The sequence below is a fragment of the Barbus barbus genome (assembly GCF_936440315.1).
Source record: "Barbus barbus genome assembly, chromosome: 8".
NCBI classification, from domain to species: domain Eukaryota; kingdom Metazoa; phylum Chordata; class Actinopteri; order Cypriniformes; family Cyprinidae; genus Barbus; species Barbus barbus.
This window is the reverse complement of record NC_136736.1, coordinates 2,217,217-2,235,174: the sequence shown is the minus strand read 5'-3', so window position 1 is coordinate 2,235,174 and position 17,958 is coordinate 2,217,217.

Genomic DNA, 17,958 nt, shown 5'->3' with positions numbered 1-17,958 from the left:
AGTACATGATATTATTATTGCACTAGTTGCTTTGAACATAAGTACTTCTAAATGACTAAATAAATATATGCATATATCTCAATAGTTCAACCTTGTTAGAGTGATACATTTTTTATGTCCTGTCACTTTGGGTCTGAGGTAGAAAAGTATTATTTCTTGCGTATTTAGTCATAACCTTTTCACTAGAAGTGATTAAGACACAAATCAGCACAGCATTAGCATTTATGTAATTTTACCCAACATTTGTTTTGTTTTTGTAGTGTTCATGCTTCAGGGTAAGAAAAAGGCATTTGTGTTTCTTCTCACAACGTGTTGTTCGGTTTGGGCAACTGCTGTGAAGTATATTTTTTACTGAATTTATCTGAGTCTTTATTGTGGTGCGGTTTGTTTAGCCGGCAGGGGTGTGATGATGACAGCTCACCCCCACCATTTCTCAAATGTCAAACCGTTTAAGCTTGTGTCTCTGTTAATACCTGGCACTCTTCCAACCAAGTAAAGTTTAGGAGCTGCATCTGTTAGTTTAAAGCAAACTCAGTGTTATTTTATAGCATGAAAATAAATTAATAACCAACTGAGGTGCAAACACATGAACACAAACACAAAATTAAATTCTGGATATCACATTTCATTCCCGAGGCATTGGTTATTTCCCAAACTATGCTTGTGTGAAATATTAACTAAGGTTGAAATACTTTATTTAAAAAAGGTAATATGAAAATATATGAAATACACCACTGATTTATAAACTGGATTCTGCTCTCATCTGAAACTTGTGCAATAGGCGCATAGAAGCAAAATAGGTTCCTAGAAACAATCCTAAATGATTAAACTTCAATTTTGTAATTCTCAGTCGACTGCTTTTCAATTTATTCCTTATGGTTTAAAGGTTTTTCAGGTCTAGGCTTCCTTCTCATTACGGCCGAGTACCTTTGTGGAGTGACCGGTCAGCTTCAGGCCGTCCACGAGCCACTTGAAAACCACAGAGGAAATTGGGGGGTCACTACGGCCCTGTGATGATCGCTTGGGGCTTGTGGGGAATGAAATGGATTGAAGGTATTGTGTGGCAAATGATTGAAGTCTATCTCAATAGATGATGTCAAAGCGGAGGATTCTGTCATCGCAGATCTGTTTCTGAGAGTTATTGATCTGTGTCGCACACAGGGACAGGGCCTTTTGCTTTCAGTTCTTCACTCACCAAACACACAAACAAATCTGGTTTTGTTAAAAAAAAAAAAAAAAGTGGTAATATCCGAGATTTAAAAAAGAACAACTTGATCCCTGAGGTTTGTTTTGACATTATTTTTAGTGACAGTAAATCAAAGACAGTAGCGTACTGTTAAATATAAACTGTGGTGATGGTTTTAAAACTTCCCAACTGGAGAACACGTCCTTCATCTAGTCCCAACATCACCATAATGAGCTCAGTACCATTTGATGAATTTAACACAGTTGTCGCCTTTTTATAGTGACAATATTGATGGCTAACAGTTGTACACATATGCAATATTATGGCAGGTCAGATTGGTAAAATCTTGGTTTTAGAAGTAACACAATAATGTCCCATTCAGAAGAGTGGGCTTGTTAAGATGTTTAAAATTTTTTGAAAGAAGTCTCGTCTGCCCACCAAGCCAGCATTTATTCCTTCAAAACAGGAATATTGTGAAATATTATTATAATATAAAATTACTGATTTCTATTGTAATTTATTGTAAAAAAAAAAATACTATAATACAAAGCTTAATTTTCAGCATCATTGCTCCAGTCTTCAGTGCGTCTCATGATCCTTTAATGCATTTTCGCAGTTTTGTTTTGTTTTGTTTTTAAAAAAATCTTAACAACCCACAAACTTCTGAATATTAGTGCAGGTGGGTACAAAGAGAGATCTGCAAGGTGAACAAAAACTGATTTGATTTAGATAAAAGAGCTAGATATTATTTTTTTAAAAATAAATAAATAAAAATAATCTAAATGAAATCAAACAGTGCCCGGATTGCATTGAGAATGCAATCGTGCCTCAAGATTAAACTCAAGACTGAACTCATATAACCTTGAGAAGATAAAAACTTAAAGACCCATAGAACTTCTTGTTTCTTTGCCAATAGCTTTATATTTGTCACAGGCATGAAGTTATTTCTTGCCATAAGCAAGCCTTTTATGTATGCTTTAAAAGGTATATTTTTATTCTATAAAGCATTGTATTGGACAAAAACATTCTTACTGCAGAAAGATGAAGATTTAAAATGCATTAAAGTTTGTTTTGTCAGTGTTTAGGAGTACATTAGCATATACTGTAAATGCTGTCAAAGCTGATATACATTAACAAAAGGTCCAATTTTGAGTTCATGGTGTTTGTATGAAAACGTAAGTGTTAAAAACGGCTTCACCGTTGAGTGGTGAAGATGTTTCCGCCTTCAGACGGAGAAGCTTCATCTGCCTGGATGTTCTAGGAGCACTCAGCGAAGTACTTGGAAGGAAGGACAGAGCAACACTCCTTCACCAGTAGCATTACCAACCTGAAGCACATAAATATACATGTACTAGAGCTCAGAGCGGGAGGTCAATCACAGGAGCAATCACTGTGTACATACTCACATCTTAGCGAAGAACCTCTTCTTGGGACTCAAGCCATTGCTGGAAACACGATATTTGAGATGAATCTGCAAGTATGTGCATTTGAACACTTACGAATGCATGAGTGAACTTACAACTTGTGGCTGCTTCCCGACAAAATCTCCAAGCAAGCGATGTCATCAGTGACGTCATCATCAACGAGAGCTTTCAAGATTAAATAAAGACATGAAGACATAAAAATAGCTTGAATATATCAGAGAGTGCTTGTCCTCCACTCACCGCTGCACTCAAGACCACAAAGGTTCAGCGATCCGCTCGATCCGGGATCACAGGCCACGCGGTCGCTCAGCTGGAAGATTCCCAATAGGTTCCAGGAGATAACATTATCGCGCCCCTCTTCCTCCGAGCTGTCGCCGGAGCTGTCCTCCTCGGACATTGCCTCTTGACCGCTTCCAGGCGAGTCTGCGGGGATCTTTTCTGTCCAGAGAGGCCCCTTTGCTCCTAGTCTCTCAACGGTCTTGCCCTTAGGGACAGATCTTCCACGTCTTCCCTTTGGAGGACTTTGTGGTTTAACAGGAATTATGTGTTCCTCTGCCAGTTTCTCATCATCTTCTTCCTTTGCTGGTGGTTTTTCCTCCTTTGGCTGGGGAGGAATTTGGAATGGAGGTCTAATCTCATCTTGGTTGATCTGGACGCTGTTGACGAGGCTGGTGTTGAAGCCGGAAGTGTTTTCCACATTACAAACAACTAAAAGAAAAAAATGAATAATTTGGGTGTTTGGTGATGTAAAATATGGATGGGATTCATAATTTTTAGTGAATAATGGCATAAATTTGGGCCTTTTCCGCATACAAAGATGTTATCAATACTTTAGTCATTTTCATCCTGGTTTCACAGGAAAATGCATGAAACTTGAATCGTGAGAAAACAATTGTATTTATATTTTAAAGGGAAACACGAAGATCCATCCCTAAACCTAACTATCAGTGGAGGTTACAAACATGTAACTACAAATGAGATTGTTGAAATTCATATGATTTTGACACCAGTTCACCAAAATATGAAATTATTTCAAATCTCCATGAGATTGTGTCATGATTTTGGTCATTTTTAGAGCAGAAAAAGTTACTCACATCTAGCGATGAGTTTGTCCACTGTCGTTTTGTCTCCAATGGATCTAATCACCTGAATCTGATATGCTTCTAGCTGCTCCTTCAGCTCACATTTACTCATAATCCATCCCTCAGTCACACTGGACACCAGCAAAACCAGAACCAACACCGCCAACATCTTCACATCAATCATACACAATGGATAGGATTAGGGGTGTGGGGTAGATGCGAATTTTATATACTACAAATGCGTATCATATGCACGCAAAACTGCATATTATATGCACACCAAACTCATGCATATTGCATGCACACCAAACTCATGCATATTGCATGCACACCAAAGTCAGTTTCTGCGCATAAATAGCATGCAAAATACAAAAAATAAGATAAAACAAATAAATAAAAAAATTGCTATTCATGTGCATTTTCATGAGACCGGTGGGACTTTTCCTGATGGATAAATTCAAGTCCTGTCCAACATTTTTTTCTCACAGATTCGGCAAAACTGTCCAATGGTAAATGATAAAATCGCACGAAAAATGGATAAAAAAATAAAAATAAAGAAAAGAAAAAAGTTCCAAAAATTGTCTCAAATGAACAAAGACAAGCAAATGCATCAAGATGTTCTGTTTATTACTCTCATTTTTGTTCTCAGCCAAATCAGGTCCAGAAATGGCTACCGTTGTCCTGGGTGTGTATTTGAAAGGAGATAAAAGGAGAGCCACGCTGCGCTTAAGTAGTATAAGTGGGCAGATGTTTATGTGCTGATAACAGCCCAGCAGACGTGAGACACATTTATAAGGAGAGAAAGAAGCTTGACAACTGCTTCAGCCCTTGTCAGAGACACACGGGGTGACGCTTTCCTCTGTTTCAGCCTCAAATTAAGTCACTTTGTGGAGAAAAACACTTTAAAAAGTGCTCCAACTGACACATTAGAGCTCCAAATATTTTTTTAAGATTCAGAGAGCGTTTAGAAAAGCTACATAAAGTATGTTACATAAACCACCACTACTCAAAACAACGAAAATGTCATTAAGTGCTACTTGAGGATGCCCAGTGCCTGCCAGAGTAAATAAATAATGTTTTTATTAAATATCAAATGTTCAAAAATGAGAAGCACAACTGCTTCATGCTTACCAGAGGTTCTGTTGAGAAGATTGCTGGTGATTTGACACTGGTTTGCTGGTCGTTCTTATATACATACCTGTGACCTGTAATCATTTCAGCACTGTACGCTGGTCACACCAAGACTAATATTTAGGCAGGTCAGCTTCTGTGACAAAAGCTTCATTCTTTCGCTGTTGCTTTAACTTTCCTTCAGTGTACAGTGTACTTAAAGGGTGTTTGAATACATCACATTCTTTTAGAGTTATGGTACAACAATTGATGTAAACCACTTTTCGTTTTATTGCCTTGAACATTCACAGAATCCCTCCTTATAACAACAGTAGAGCATTGAAAAGATGTCATCTGCATCCGTTGCTCTGGAATGTGTTTGAACCTTTGCACTGCTGAATTACTGATCTGGTGTGTCCTATAGAATTCATTTGTTTTATGTTGGTGGATATTTTGTTTTGCACTATTTTGTATTGAATTTTTGTAGATGTCAGCAAACAGACATGATCATACAATCACAGTATTTTCTAGTGGGTATTTGAGAACATCTTAGAGAACAAAAAGGGCCCTTTAGGTTTTATAAGTGCTTATGATGGACAGAATTGGAATTATCATTGCTGAATAACCAAACTGTTCTTGTTGCACCAAGTCTGACGTAAATTTCTGATGGCAAAACTCTTAAAACTAAAGGTTCTTTATTGGCATCTATGGTTCCATGAAGAACATAAAAGGTTCTTTACACTCTTAATAATAAAAGTTCCAAACAGGGGTTTCCCAGTGATGCCATAGAAGAACCATTTTTGGCTCCCCAAAGAACCTTTCAATCAACAGTTCTTAGAAGAACCATGTTTTTCTTAGTGTGAAGATTTTAATAATCTAAAGAGTGTAGACTGTTAAAATGTTTTTAACACTAAACAAATAAATGATTCTTTTCATGGAAATGCTCTTTAGGAAATGCTCTTTCTTTTATGGCATCTTTGTGAAAATCTCTTTTTAGAAGCATTATTTTAAGGCTTGACTTTACTATCAAGCTGAACTATGGTTAGGCGCTCAGCAGACGCAGGTTAGATGCATGCAGACTTTGTAATAAAATATAAAAATTTAACAACTGTCGCTTGTCACCTGCATGCTTTCAGATCTATTTAGCGTGATAGGAGGCAGGTGTCAATGCTTGCACTTTAAATGTTTTCATAAAATGAGATTCAGATGATGGATTACACCGCTGTCAGAGTGAAGGCTGCTGCTGTCTGCACACATCTTTCATTAAAAACCCATTTTAGCATTAGGTCATTCATTGCGTCTTGTGGTCAGAGTGGCCTTGTGAAGAACAGAAAGCTTGATTCCTGCAGTGGACAAAGTGAACCATTAGATCAGAAAGAAAAATCAGTGCTTGCAAGACAGCAAAAGAAAGTTAAAGTTTCGGGTCAGTTTAGGTTTTAGGATTTGATTCGGAGTAAATAAAACATTGAGGTGAGAGTACTGCTGCGCTACTCACTTTACTTCATTTTTCATCAGCAGCTCAGCTATTTTCAAAAAGGTGTAACTTTTCCAATAACAAGCTAGTTTTTAATGAGTTGCAGTGTAGAGTGACTAAACACTTGCTTCACTTTGCATTGCACACACAAATTTACGGTCAAATACTCTTGTTCAAAGCAATTTCTCTCTCGAAAGAAGCATTGAGGAGTCCAGTTCATTTAAGTGAATTGGCTCATTTTACAGTTCATTTAAATGAATAATTCCAGAGCAAAGAAGCACAGTTTTTACAGCACAGTATTTCAGTGCTGCTGTTTGTCACTATGTTTTCAGTTTACTTATAAAAAATAACTGCTTTATAGCGGAATTAATTGTATTTATTGCAAATCTATCTGTTTGATTTGAATGCTATTGCCATAAGTTGTTTTTGTGATAAATATCGATTTGATTTAATTACATGTATAATACCAAACTATCGATAGTTAGTACTTGTAAAACATATATAGTCATCTAAATCATTTAAAAATGCCAACATTTGAGTAAATCAAAGAAATCCATATTTAGCTTTACTCTTTAGTGAGCTTTTTAAAGCTCTGCATGTTCAAGGTTAGATTTTCTGTGTAATTTATGGCTCTTCGGTGAAGCCTGTGTGTGTGTGTGTGTGTGTGTGTGTGTGTGTGTGTGTGTGTGTGTAAAGGTTCTTGTAATTGCGGTTCAGTCAGGTTGACAGAGAGCAATGTAAATCCCACACACAGAGAAGACCAAAAGAACACTTGACATTTTCAACCAGGAGGATTACTCACCTATTCAATTATACCTCTTAGACTCTTTTCCTCTTTCTTCCCATCGTTTCTCTCTTTTCTTCCCTTGTACAGTTAATAAACAGCCTTATCTTAGGAACAATCCACAGGCCTCTATGTGCCACACTACAACTTATCAAGAAACACTTTCAAAGTCTTTCCACTGGCTCTTTGAGATCCTTGTATGGATCAGATTTTATATATAGATCTATCTATATGTGTGTTTATTAAAGGGAACTAATTATGCCCCATTTTACAAGATATAAAATAAGTCTCTGATATCCCCAGAGCGTATATGTGATGCTTTAGCTCAATACACCTCACAGATAAATTTGTATAGCTTGTTAAAATTGCCACTTTTAGGGTATGAGCCAAAACGCGCTGTATTTGAGTATGTTGCTTTAAATGCGAGTGAGCTGTTGCTCCCGGAGAAGAGGGCGGAGCTTCAAGATCTCCAGCTCTGCATTAGCAGACAGTGCTATAGCCTTTGCAAATAAACATTTCGCTATTAATACAAGCCTGTTATCTTTACAGAAAGCTACTCGGTTTCAAAGTCAGTCATCTGATTATACTGTGCATAATAAATTTGTTTTTATGAATTACACAGACGGGGAGCACGGCGGGACAAAAATAACAACATAGCTGGTCTCATGCGATCACAAACTTTATAAGTCCCACTTCTGATTATGAGCTCCACAACTTCAAACGATCAACTCACATTGCTTTCATACGCAACTTTTAACCACCACAATCTTATTCACAATCATTCTGATAGCACTTGAAGGCAGCGTCAGTGAAAACACACAGAGACAATGATAGCTTTAGCAATTAGCCTTACAGAGTGCCAAGAAGCTCTTTCAGAAAGGCAATTTGGAAAACAAACGCATGATACTTACTTTGGAGCTGACATTCACGCAAAAAAGCGTTGGTATTGATTCCTAAACATTTAGGGGACATTACAGATTTTTTCCAGGATATTTCCTTCGAAAATGAAATTTAACCACAGTGTCCTCGGCTCAGATGGGGGGAGATTATGGCGACTCCTATTAGTGCATCCCAAAACACAACACTTGTAAAGCCTCTTTGTTGCTGACATTGTATATATGTCCAGTAATGGCGGACCACAGCTTCTCACTCAGGGCTGTGTTTATGCTAATAGGGCAGAGAGCGTCACAAATGATCGGGACTTTTTCCCCTCGGTGACGTGAACAGAGGGAGAATCTGAAAACAGCTTGTTCGGAGAGATTGTTTATGATTTATTGGTTTTATTAAAAAATGAGTTGGTGGATTTTTAACACTATTGGTTGTTTTCACACACTGCAGCCACACAAAAAAATAAAAGTGATTTTTGCATAATAGGTCCCCTTTAATGTACCACACTACAACATACTGTATATAACCTTTATTTAAATAACGTTTCTCTCCATATTTCTCCCTCATCATCTTGGCTGCATTCACAGAGGAAAGCAAACATACACTGCAAATCATCGTCTGTTGTGTGGTTATCACCGGCAACAATCTCAAGAACAGCTTCTGCTTATCTTGTGTCAATGTGCTTTATGCATTGATTTCTAGTCTGCATGTCCAAAACTCAAGTGAAGAACTCTAAATATATCCCTCTTCTTCAGCCGAACGTGCAGTTAATAAATTATTTCTGATTTTATTTGTTTGTTTAGCTTACCAAACAAAACACACAGACATATTTATATGCACACTCAGCCTCTATATTTTACTTTAAACATCTATTATGTAATGCAATGATATTCAGATATTTGTACTTGGCTTTGACAGCACTATTTTGGGGCAGCTTGCTCTTTCACTTTGTAAGTGACATTCTCTGGAGGCCTTGTCTTAGTGACCCTGCGGTCTGAAGGTTAGCTGAAGCGTTGTGATTTTAATGTCCTGTGACTGAAATCTTTAATAATGAAGACGCTCTTATGTAATGTGTGATTATTTTGATGGTGTGGGCTGAGAAGGCCATGACAGCGATACTCCCCGAGGAGCTGACGCACCTGTTTCAAACACCTTGAACTCCTGCGTCCCTCCACGGCAGGAACACGGAGTAATCGACCCTCGCTGTCTGTCTCTCACCTTCATTACAGTTAAAGGCATATTTCACCCAAACAATAGCATTCAGTTTGACTCTGTATGCCATTTTGTTCTGTAAAAAAAAAAAAAAAATGAACAAAATGTCCACTTGTTTGAGATTTTTGCAACTCTTATTAGTCATTTAAGTGTAGGAGAAACACTTGGTTACACAATCATGAATAACACAATCTATGTGCTGCTGGTGTGATGGCTCAGATTCAAACACGAACCTTCATCCTTTAATGGCAAGTTTGACATTATTCATCAAAATTAATTTTAAAGCAGATTTGAAAAACATGCTCAGCATAAATGAGGTGTATGAATTGCATTATAATGTTTTAATGCCCCCCCCCCCCAAACTTTATTCTTCTTTTGAAACATGAAGCGATTCTGAAGAACATGAGAGGTGTTTGTTCAAGCAGAAGCTGGCGATTCATAAAGTGTTTTTCTAGGGTGTTAAGGTTGGTCTCTAGGTGGTTGTTTACTCTTCTCTCAGGTCTCTGTGATCTTCTGCTCTCTAGATATGGTTCGGTCCCTCCTTCAATGTAAATCTGGGAGGAGTTGTTTTTTTCTAGCAAGTAAAAATCAAAAGCCTGATAAAATAACAGCACCCCTTTCCTCAAAAACGTTATTTGAGCTGTAATTAAATGCACTGGCTTTTTAATACTTATTATTATTGTATATCACTAAAGGCCCATTCCCACCAATAACTATAAAGACAACTATATTAGCATCCACACCAACGGACGATACCGTTCTGAATTAAGAAGAATAAAGAAAAATATCCATATTTAAAATGCTATAAACACTTTTCTCTCACTTCCGCTAACTGTCGTACGTGTGTGGGAGGATGACGTAGGAATGGTGCATGTATATAACATTACATCAATGTTGTAGGCTATATATATATCGTCATATTATCCAGCACAACAACTTAAATAGTTTTTTGTTTAAAAAGAAATAGACAGAATATAAGATGATAAATATTTAATTGATGAGTTGTCAATACAATATGTAACAATGCAATATCTAGGGTATTTTGATTCAGTGCTAAAAATAATCGTGACATGTTAGTACTGTCTATTGATTTCAACATATCAACATATGAAATTCAACATATTGACGTAAAATGATAACTGCAAATCTGTGTTTTGCTGCCTGGAGTCCATTTTTCTTTGAATTGCAGATTTCAGTAATTTAATAGGTTGGTATATTAAGATTATATCAGTTAAAGAAATTACGGTATTTAACTGTAAAACCGTAAAACCTAAAACATTGCTACCGTATTTTTTACGGTAGAATTCTGGCAACCACAGCTGCCAGTTTTTTACCGTAAATTTTACGGATTTGTTTTTACAGTGTACTGTATGATAGAAAAAACACAAACAACTGACTCAAATTGTCATGAGCCGCACTCATACCACTCGCACAAGCACCACAGATGAATTAGTCAGATTTTAATTATTCAGTTTTCAATTTGTAATTATTTTCAGATTTGTACACAATTCCCCAATGTGTCAATTCATGATGTTTCTATTAATGTGAGTTGCCTGCCGGAAATTCACATTCAAAAGAACCAAAAGCTGCTTAATTGCGGTTGTTTTATGACAGAGCGAGTGGAACTAATCCTACTTTGATTTGCATGTCAATGTGCAAAAATAACAAAGAAGAAAAAGAAGAACATTTCATGACATGCAATACAGTGGTACAGCGAGAACAAAATCTCTGATTTCTTACCTGTGTTGACTCTTTCATTCTCTCTTTGAAATGTAAATCAATAAGGTTACAAGTCAGTAGGTGTTTAGCATACTACAATCAAACTCATTTCCATATTAATGAGACTGAGAGAACACAGAGAAAAGGGGGATAAAAACCAAACTGATTGACTGCTTTATAGGAAGAGGGAGAGAAAGAGCAAATGAGCAGAAATGGTGGTGGGAGGGAATGAAAGACAAAGGAGAAATTGAGGTTTTGAAGATGAAGGAAAGTGAGTTAAAGAGGAGAGAAGAGGATGCTGGACATTCAGCACTCAGAACAACTCACATCACACAGAGCAATAATCATCTATAATACTGGTGCTGCATCAGTTAGGAATAGGTGCCATGGCAACAACATTATAGTGAAGGGGTCAGTACCATTTATTAAGAAATTCAAATTCTATCCTTAACTTTTATTAAACAAAGATCTATATATAGTAAAGACACTATAATGTTACACAAAATATATTTCTAAATATATATATATATATTTTTTTACTTTATATCCATCAAAGAATCCTGGAAAAAAAAAAAATCAAGGTTTCCATAAAAATATGAAGAGGCACAACTGTTTTCAACATTGATAATAATAATAATACATGTTTCTTGATCAGCAAATCATCATATTAGAGTGATTTCTGAAGGATCATGTGACACTGAAGACTGGAGTAATGATATCACAGGAATAAATTATATCTTTTAAATAAATTCACATAGAAAAGAGTTATTTTATATTGTAATAATATTTTATAATTTGACTGTTTTTACTGTATTTTTGATCAAATAAATAGTCTTGGTGAGCAGAAGAGACTTCATTAAAAAACCAACCTCAAACTTTTGAATGGCAGTTCATTTTTAAATCATAGATGATTTATAATTACTGCTTATTCCCATGCCTTTCTAAATGATGTTGAAATCTGCTGGGGTTTGTTCTTACAGGGTTGTGCGTCACTGAAGTTCCTGTCCAAATAGTAAGCGTTCCTACAATCACTTTGATGTCATGCTTTGACTGAATAAATATGGTTGCTAATAAGTTTCAGAAAAGATTACTTATCTTCAAGCAGTTCTTCAGCTTTCTTCTTATTTTTTAACCAAGTTTACTTTCTAAATGCATGCAATTTAGACATTCCCACTAATATCAAAAATGAGGTCTGAGCAGAAACAAATCCATAAGATCCAACATGTAAATATAAAAAATTCAGAATTATGTCATGCAATATTAACCTGTGGCTTAAAATTTTATTTTTTACTTCAGGTCATAGAGTAAAACTATTTTTATTAACAGCCTTCCATGCCACAAAACCAATCCTGAGACTGTGGGGATTCAAGATTTGAAATGTTCCCAGATGAACAGCAAACCCTGACTGAACATTTTTGAGGTGGCATCACACACAAAAAACAAAGACTTGAGGTTTGGGTCATCTATGATAAGCAACATCCATTTAGATATGAATAGGAAATCCCAATAAGGATACCAAACAGACACATGAGTGTGAGAGAGGGCACTGTTTTCCGACATCTTGTAAACCACCACATAAAGCTCAATTAGATTCAAAACTATGGAGCACAGGAAAGCTGAAACACAGGCTGATCTTACTCTCCATCCGCCGTGTGTCAATTACGGTCTGCTTGCGCTGCACGAGTCTGTCTGTAGACCCAAAAAAGGTAAGGACTGATTATAATAGAGACTGACACTCGTGTACATTCCAGTCAGACAGACTTCATCAAGATCTCTTCTGAGAGTTCAAATATGTCTCTACTAGCTGTAAATGACGACAGGGCTAAATGCATTCGGTCCATGAGAGCTGCGGTTTCAGAGCCCCTTATAAACACTGTGGCATGGACGTTTGTACTAAATGAAGTGAAACAGACTACAAAAATAAATGTTATTTCTCAAACACTGGCCATTCTTCATCTTTTAAGCATTTCTGCCAGGGAATAGCTGAATAGACGTCACTATTTCTGGTCTGTGCACATCCACAATGCATCACTGTATGTCTATAGACACGCTCTAAAATGCTCTGCATTTATTGATGAAAAAGCACTGATTCGGTACAATTTATGTAGGCAACAGATGCTTCAAGAGGCCATGCAGCATTCTTTGTTTGTTTTTCTCGATTTCTGTCCAACATTAACAGCTGCTGCTGGAGGCCAGGGGTGTCCCAAATACCGTGAAAGGGGTGTAGAATTGGAAAGGAAAATAATGAAAAAGAGGAGGATATCCGTGAGTGTCAGGCTGCAGGCACCTCAGATATGATGGGCAGAAGGGCATGATCTTTTTTGGCAAGGATGGAGGATACGGTTCAGTTCTGACAGAAGCTTCTGGAGTGACATGCAATGAGAAATAGTGATGAAATTTTCAGCAGAGCGAAAAGATGATTTCAATGGTAGTTGAGATGACAAAAAAGGGGAGGATGTGTTTAGAATGATATGACTTTCATTTTCTTCTGACTTAAATTCCAGCACATTAACAGTGTTTTGATGTGATGAACAGGATATGATGCCATTCTCTAGAGTGCTGTATTTTAAAACAGATAAATAACATAATAATTTCAAAATGAAAAAAAAAACAAAAAAACATCTAATACACTTTCCTGCAGCTTTTAAATTTGTGTTCCTTCAAGCCAAGAGGTCAATCTGTGACATTTAAACCCTCTATTCCATCACTGGTTCTTGAGATTTGTAATACCTACAAGAAATGATCTGATAGCATTAATTTCCATTAAATTGTAATGTTTGGTCTGTGCCGTCAGCCTCGTGGTTATGCTCAGTGACCCAAGTTCGATTCCTATCTCGAGGTCCTTTGCTGATCCAGCCTCTCTCTTCCCAATGCTTTCCTGTCATCTCTCTACTGTCCTGTCCTTTAAAGGCATAAAAAAGCCTGAAAATATAACAATAATGTTTGTTCTCTCCAGACAGATTCTGACTCATGGGAATTGTACTGATTTCTATTATTCTGTAACCTCCAAGCGGCAACCTCTTGAAACCAGGGGTGGACTGGGACAAAATTTCAGGCCGGGAGATTTCACACTCATCCAGGACATCCCATAAACCCACAACAAAATTTGAAACCACGGACAACAATATTTTTTGTATGACCATCATTATCATCACATAAAAAATGTCAAATCCCTAGGCTGAGGCCGTGCAAAATAATTCAACGTTAGTACTTCCATTTTCCTTTTCAGTCTCTCTCTGTCCTACACATCTCCACCTTGCAAAACAACCACATCATTATAATTTGTTTGCACATAGTATACTTTTATTTGTTTTACTACAAATACCATGGTGAACTATGTAGTGTAAAACCATTGTTAATTTGTGGTTACCATGGTTTAACTATAGTAACCATGTTAATTTCCGTTGTGTTGTTGTTTGACTTAGCTCCCTCTAAACCTGTTATAAAATGATAGATTCCTACTCTTTACAATAGTAACTATGTCCTTTTGGTAATTTTGCAGTAATTAATTGACTGCTATTGCTAACATTTGCTAGCAGTCTAATGTTTAACTAAGTAAACAAATAAAACACTACAATACAACAAAACTACAATAGTCTATGTACAATATCTTTGTGTGTCACATTCCCATGTTTCAGTTGCTGTGGTTCTGTTACACACCATGAAGCCCATCATTGGGGAATCCAGTGAATCCATTACACCTCCGAGAGCATGGAAACCCACGGCAAGGTCATGAGACAGTACTAACATGTCACAATTATTTTTAGCACTGAAGAAAAACAAAATAGTGAATCAATTAGAATGCATACATATATTTAAAGGCAAACAGAGAGCAACTCTCAGAGGCCCACTGATAACATTCATATGCTGTTTACAGCATCAGGACAAATGGCTTGTATATGTGTCTACAATATAAATGAGCGTCATTCAATACCACTATCAGTCCACAGCATTATTAGAACTGAGGACAGATTCATGACATGCAAAAAGCATGCGTCACATATGTCACACAGCTAATGGTTCTCACGATCACATGTTTATGACATGCTCACTGAACTGTGCTGAATTTGTTCTGCTGGGTTTGAAGGTCTCAGGCCAGTGAGATTGTGTCAAGGGTTATTACATATGGGGTGAAACCATATGGAAATATTTAAGTCAATATTTCTAGAAAATCTTACTTTTTTTAAAGATTTTCTTTAAAGAGCAGATGTGATTCTGTGTTCCTGTACACATAGAGGTTGCATGACCAGCACAGTATCTTCAACTACTAGGGCTCCCCACATAGTCATAAAAGCAAATTGCATGACATATTTGTGTTTCATTATGCAAAAAATAACTACATTGTTAGAGCCACACCCCCCCCCCCCCACATTGGAATAGAAAGAACGCAACGTCTCAATGGACAAAATCATCAGTCTAGCTCGTATTTACATAAAAAAAACTATGGAAAAGTATTGGAGTAAAATACAAAACGTTCTGTAAAGTTACATTTGTATTAATTAAGCCTCATTATACCATGGTCTGTCAGAATACTCGATTCTGATTGGCTGGCAGGTGTGCATTAAAAACGTTTAATGTACAGGTAGTTTCAAGTCAGTTTAATCACCGTTCTATATTAATACGCTGCTTTAATTGGTGCACACAAACACACACACACACATACAGAGAGAGATCGCATATTGTGCTTTGCACATGCAGAAACTTCTTGTCAACACTTTCCTGTGACTTTTATTAATAAAATTGCCTAGATAGATTGCTACATTATATTCCTCAGCAATGAGGTGTTGTTTTTGAAGTAACTAAACAGCTTTATTGTTTGTAGAGAGACGACGCAGGTAACATGCAAACAGCACATCTCTAACTCATCTCTCTCTCTCGATCGATAATTTATTCAAATAAAGGCTATAATTCATTCAAATGTAATCTTACCACATTATTTAATCTCTGTCTGATTTGAAGCAAGCATGCTAGCACTGAGCCATAACTGACAAAAATATTGTTTTATCCTTCCGGTCAACTATTGCTCTGCAAACATCATTAAAAGCTTTAACTTGTCAGTGCTGGCAAATGACCATGGTATAAGTGAGATAATGCACGGCTAGCTGTGAATTAAATGATTTCAATGCACTTTGTGGAGCATTATCGTTTAATGCACAGCTAGCAGTGCATTATCCCTTAAGTATTAGATTATGGGCTTTAAGCGATCAAGTAGTGAAATGTATCTCGCGTACTCATGTGGTTTGAATTTAAACAGACCATGGCTGTTGTCACGGTCGGTCTAATCACTGTCATTGGTGATATCTCATTGACGTGAACAGGGTCCAGGCTTGATCTCTGCTGAGTGATGGAAAACAGTGTGCTTGATTGTTTATGACTGCAGTTTTACACCGTACGTATGTTTAATTCACTCTCGACTAGTCGGGCGCAGACTAGCAGTTAAGTAGTTGACTATTCGACTAGTCTGTGCATCCAAGCCCTACAGTAACACATTTAGCAACTTATCTCTAGTGAAATCAAATGAATTTATCAAGTAAAACAGAGGAGTGGAAGTTTCACCTGTGTCTAATAACAGCCACTAGAGGTCTCAAAACTTATTGCATCCATAATATAAAAGCATTAATATTAAAAAGAAAACTACGAAATATAACAAATATGAGGATAAAAGTAGCCTAACATGCACAAACAAAATCAAAAGTTCAATCAAAGGAGAAATGAAAGCGTAAGCATAAGTTAAATCAGAAAGACTCAAATGCCATGTGACCTATTTTCAATTATCTACTTAACCAATTACATCCTGACCTAAATACAGTCGTGGTCAGAATTATTGGCACCCTTGATAAATATGATCAAAGAAGACTCTGAAAATAAACCTGAATTATTAATCCTTTTCATCTTTAATTTTTTTTAAATCACAAATATCTAACCTTTCATTGAACTAAAACAAGGGGCAAATCTCATTATGAAATTAATGTTTTTCTCAAATACACGTTGGACACAATTATTGGTACCCCTAGAAATTCTTATGAGTAAAATATCTCTGAAGTATATTCCCGTTCATATTCACAATTTCGAGCACTCCAGGGTGATTATGAACATGAAATTATCCAGCCATGGCTTCCTGTTTCACAGAAATATAAATAGGAGGGAAAACAAAGCCCAAATTCCCTTAATCATCATCACAATGAGAAAAACCAAAGAATGTATTTCTGATGTGCAGCAAAAGATAATTGAGCTTCACAAATTAGTGAAGTGGCTTTAAGAAAAGAGCTAGAGCAGTGAAAATTCCCATTTCCACCATCAGGGCAATAATTAATAATTTCCAATCAACATAAAATGTAATGAATCTGTCTGGAAGAGGACATGGGTCTATATCGTCCTAATGCACGGTGAGAAGGAGAGTTTGAGTGGCTAAAGACTCTCCAAGAACCACAGCTGGAGAATTGTAGAGAAAGGTTGAGTTTCGGGGTCAGAAAAAATAGTCCATTACCACATGTTGTAAAATAATTGTGATTTCATGATGTTTCTTGCCTAGTGTGTTTGTGTGAATCTGCATCATCCTCCAGAGCTTTTTGTGGCCCTCAGTCAATATGTCAACACCTGTTGTATTGTTTTACTGAGTGAGTGTTTATGAATATGCGTCCTTGTGTTTAGTGATTTTTCTCAGACACCTTTTGATCCAAACCTGTTTTACAGCAGGTGGTCTCAACGTCCCCCAACTGCACCTCAGAGCTGAGCTGGAAGACTAAATGAAAAAGACTGAATTAATGAACATGTAAAATGCAGAAATATTTGTGTAAGGGTTGGGTTTCATATAAAATATTATTATCTTACTACAAAAACAAGAGAAAGGAAAGGAAAATGCCTACCATGATGACAGCATATTATATTTGACCTATTGTGGTAAAAAATATAACAAGCATAAAAACATATTAAAAGTAGGTTTGTTTGAGAGTTACGGTATATTAAATAGCCTGAACTCAATATAAAAGATATATATAAGCCCATCATGATATAAACATAAACGTGTGTGTGTGTGTGTGTGTGTGTGTAGACGGTAGTGTTGTGTTGAATCTTTTCTG